This window comes from Sminthopsis crassicaudata, chromosome 2 (genome assembly GCF_048593235.1).
Source record: "Sminthopsis crassicaudata isolate SCR6 chromosome 2, ASM4859323v1, whole genome shotgun sequence".
Classification (NCBI taxonomy): Eukaryota; Metazoa; Chordata; class Mammalia; order Dasyuromorphia; family Dasyuridae; genus Sminthopsis; species Sminthopsis crassicaudata.
Window position 1 is genome coordinate 250,226,220 of NC_133618.1, and position 5,144 is coordinate 250,231,363.

Sequence of the window (5,144 nt, forward strand, 5' to 3'; positions counted from 1 at the left end):
GTACCAGCTTGTCTGGGGCCCAGGAACATAGCATCAGTATAGCAGCAATAGCCCAGTTCCTTTATTCTCATTTGTTAAGAGAACCAGTGAACCATCCTTCCCTTTAACTGCAACCTCTTTGTCTTTGGTTTCATTTTTATAAGGAGAATGTCAATAGAGATGTGGCTCATTTCCTTTAGTAGTGTGTCTAGAGTAGGATGAGGAACACCCATAAAATTTTCCACATGGAGAACTTTCACTTGATTCTGAATAGAGCCTGATGTCTACTCTTTCAGAATTCAATCTGGTGTCTGAGGCTCCAATAAGTGCAGTACTGGCCTTTTTCTTGAGCTTCAGACTTTACCAGCTCTAAGCATACGTTATGATGCACAACCCCAGGGACCCACTGAGGTCTGTTTGGAGAATCGTTAGTTTTTTCTAATTTTTCTAATCTTTTCAGATATAGGCAAAGTGCGAGAACTGGTTGGGGCAACATGGACTTTTTTTCTAGGTGAATTGAGTTGAATTGAATTTGCCTCATCTCTGAGTTTTTCTGGCTCCTTGTATGGTATCTGAGGTCCACTGGGACATACCAGTAAGATTCAATTCACTTATAAAGCTGAATCCCAGGGTGGTTCCTGGGTTTTTTTACCTGTAGTATAGAGGTTTTTCAATTCCAGCTACAATCTTGAGATGAGGTCATGCAGCAGGCTTATTCTTTCTTTTCTGCTTCTCTTTTCTATAGCTTTTCTAGAAGAAAGCTGAAAAAAAAAATTTTGTCTATAGTTTTTCTTTATAACCTCAGCTCATTTTAAGCTTTAGCACCCTTAATACCATTCTTTTCAGCACTCTTCTGTTTTCATTATCCATTACCTGCCCATCTTCTGCATATCTTTTTCTTTTTAATAAAAATAGGTAACATTTATGAAGCAATTTGTGCCAGGCACTGTGCTAAGTACTTATAATCATAATCTTACTTGATCTTCATGACAAGGTAGGTGCTATTAATGTTCCCACTTTACAGAAAAAATAATTGAGGTAATCTAAGATTAGGTGACTAAGCCAAGGTCATACAGCTAGTAAGTATCTAAGGCCATATTTGATCTCAAATCATAAATCCAGACCTCTCACCCTACCCACTGTTAACACATAACTACCCATATAAAATCTAGTTTGCCAGTGTTCAACCATATTGATCTCTTTAGATAATCTCCCCCACCCTGCTTTGATTCTTCATTGGAATTGTTTTGCTCTGAATTTTTAGAATTTAATTCTTGAGTGTTTCTCAGCATTCTTTCACTTGCATCTCCCATATAATTTCAGGCCATGTGATTCTACCTGGTCTTTCTCAGAAATGAAATCTTCTTTCCTGGAAACTAGGGTACATTTATCATGTTATATACATAGATTTCTTCACTTGTTCTATCACAATTCCAAGATAGAGATATCACCTCTCTCTAAAATCATATCATTTCCAACCCCACCACCATTCTCATTGATAAGAATCAGATCCAGAACTGCAGCTTTCCTTAATAGTTCTTCTGTTTTTTGAATGATGAGATAATTTGTTGTCCAGTTATTTTCATCATGTCTACTCTCTGTGACTCCATTTAGAGTTTTCTTAGCAAAGATCCTAGAGTTGTTTGCCATTTCCTTCTCTAGCTCATTTTCCATGAGTTAAGTAACTTGCTCAAAGTTCCACAGCTAGTAAATCTCTGAGATTAGATTCGAACTCAAGAAATTGAGTCTTCCTGACACCAGACCCAGTATTTTATCCACCTTGCAATCAAACTGCCCAATGAAATAGATTTAAGACAAATAAAGAAACAACTAGCTTCTCTGTCTGGGGCACAGAATGAACTCCAATAACTATCTGAATAATTGAAGTGCCTTCATTACTCTACCATATCTCTGTACCAGGCTTGTGATCTGTTTACCAAGGTATTCCACAATATTCTTTGATGAAAATAATGCTTTATGTGCTTCATTCAAGTGTACTTCATCCTTATACGCCCTTGCTCTCTCCTGATTCCAAATCCAGCATTTGGCATTCTTAGCACTATTTTGTATACTGCCTTTCTTAAAGTCTTTTCAGTTGATTACATCTTGAAAGAACACGTGTTCTGCTAACAGAACATTTGAGAACCCAAAGTCCCTGACATGCCATATCAGAATAAAACTCAGATGGATATAGAATCTATGCCTTTTTTGGTACAGGGCATTCTTACATGAACTGATTCTTTCTCTCAATATACCTTGTTTGTATTTTACAGTCTTAGAGAGTTGTCTGGGGCCCAGCTTCTTAAACTGTGGATCATGGCCTCATATGGAGTCTCATAACTGAATATCTTTATTATCAGTAATTGTTTGATTTGTATACCTATGTTATATAATTATATGCCCAGGATCACATAAAAATTTCTTGGGCAAAAAGGAGTGTGGGCTGATTCCATCACTGACTACCAGACAGGAATCAGATTAGATCTCTTCTCCTTGGCCTTACAGGACAGAACTAAATAGGAAATGAATAGAAGTTACTGTGAGGCAGATTTCTGTTCAATATTTGATTCAATTCAATAATCATTTGCCAATCACCTGTCATCTCTAAGACACTATTCTGGATAACAGGAATATAAAAACAAAATTAAAAATAGGCTGTGTGTCTAAAGAACAAAATGCCCTAACAATTAGAGCTGTCCATATGTGAAACAAGTTGCTCTGGGAAGATTAAAGTTCTTCAGTCTCTTGAGATATTCAATCAGAGACCAAATGACACTTGCCAAAGACACTGTAGAAGAGTTTTCCTGTTAATGGGATAAGTGGAATGAAATGCCCTCTCTGTTTCCTTAAGATCAAAGATTCTATGATTCTGTGAAGAAGTACCTCTATTAGAAATCCCATTCTTGAGCTGTGGGACAAGTGTTCTGGAATAACCAGAAGACAGAAGACAGGAATGGCAATGAGACATTGTTTAAAAGAGTGGTGAATTTGAAGTCAGAGGACCTAGTTCAGATTCCCATTGTTCTATATACTTAATCCTTTTGGGCCTCAAATCCCTCTTCTATACAATAAGGGAATTTGATTAGATGAGCTCCAAGATTACTCCTATCTCTGTATATATGCTCTAATGATACTCTAGCAAAGATGTCAGACTGAGAATACTTGGCCTTGTGACCTAGCTACCTCAACTATCAACCATTATCCCAGCGGTGCTAGATGTGTTTCTTTTCTTAATATTTTATTTTTAATTTATGAAATAAACAAGCATTTCCATAACATAATAGAATTTTTTAAAAAGATGATTGCTTATGAAACTAAAAATCTAAAGCTGTTTTTCAATAAAGCAGAGCCTTAAGAAGGAGTGCGGTCTCTCTATCATCTTGATCCAGGAACTCAAAACAACTACAACATAATGAAGGCTAACCAGTGTACTCTTAGATGTAACAGTAAGCTCATTAATATTAGTGCTTAGGTCATTCAATATCATTAATAAATTTCAATTTGTGCTCCAACTTAGAAGATAGCCTTTTCTGTATATTGTCTCATTTTCTGTGCTGTGCCTGAGGTATTGGAGTCTTACCATATCTGCCATTTTCAACTTTTAAAGCCTCCTGACAGTAATCATGTTACTTATATGTACCTGCGCATATATCTGATCCTTGACTCCTAGCCTCTTAGGCAAAAATAAAACTGGACTGTTAGGTATATGTGCCAGAATCAGTGAGCAAAAGAGTCCCTATGTAACAGTGTGCTGTATAGTAACAATTTTCATCATTTTGTTCATCCATTATCTGGACAATGCCAGAATTTAATTGCTGTTAGATTTCTACAAAAGACTTGCCTTCAGAAAACAATGGGAAGAGCAATTATTGACTCAGCTATGTACCTTGACTTCCTGATTGATGTTCTGAATTTCATGTGTTAATGGATCTAAAATATAACTAAAATTCAACTATTAATATCAAAATAGGTGGATATCTGCATAATGATCAGCTTTACTATAATTCTGCCACAACAATTATATTTTGTATTATCATTCTTTTATGTCACGGGTTGATCTCTAGGAAGTATGTATTTCTATTGTTTACAGTGGAAAGCAAATTTGATGAATGATTATTCAAGAGTCTTTCTATATGATTTGGGGGAATGTTGTATCCTTCTATAAGAACATTTCAACCAATTAACTTTTTTTATTTGAGGGAAATGGTTGGATGGTACACATGTTCATGAAAATTGCATTTGTATCTAATAATGTTTTAAACATGTATTATCTGACCAACTCAATTTTTACTGAGTTTGTTCTGTAGCTTACTGTATTCTCCAACTCTATGAAGTCAGTCTATGCAGTACATATATAAAGTGCTAAGATTTTATGTAAGAGTGTTACAAGAAAAATATTGTTTTCAAATACATTACAAATAAAATAAATTCTTATAAATATTCTCAGTTAAAACAAAGAACAGGAAACTTTACTAGGGTATTTCCCCTTGAAATCTGGATCTTCATTTGTCTTAAGCATTTGTTCAAATACCTGTTACTAAAGAAAAAACAAACTAATTAATACAATTGTGAAATGTTGGTTTCTATGTGTCATTGATTTGGATCTCAAATCTTTAACAAGGAAACTGTTGTTTTCATTGCCAGAAATTCAAACTGCTAAAAAGAGACCTTTAAAATAGAGCAATTGATCAATAAAAAAGATTTGTTTTGGCAACTTGATTTGGTGTTTTTAGATGTTTAGAGATGTGTGGCCTCTGACTACAAGGAAATCTCCTCTTATACAGGTGCTAAACTATATCAAATCCATTAATTTAATAATCTCTATTCTTAAAATATTTGATACAAATAGCTCTCAACTTGAATAAAAGAATAACATCAGAAATTTTTTATTAATTTTATAATTATAAAATTTTTTGACAGTACATATGATGAGTAATTTTTTTATAACATTACCCCTTGTATTCATTTTTCCAAATTATCCCCTCCCTCCCTCTACTCCCTCCACTAGATGACAGGCAATCCCCTACATATTACATGTGTAACAGTATAACCTAGACACAATATATGTGTGTAAATCCAATTTTCTTGTTGCACGTTAAGAATTGGATTCCGAAGGTATAAGTAACCTGAATAGCTAACAGTTTACACTCATTTCCCAGTGTTCC

At 34.7% G+C, this 5,144-nt stretch overlaps 1 pseudogene; it reads left to right on the forward strand.

The window, feature by feature from the left end:
• The first annotated feature begins 364 nt into the window (after nt 1-364).
• On the forward strand, nt 365-3,791 carry LOC141552748 (protein kish-A pseudogene; annotated as a pseudogene).
• Nucleotides 3,792-5,144: the final 1,353 nt, after the last annotated feature.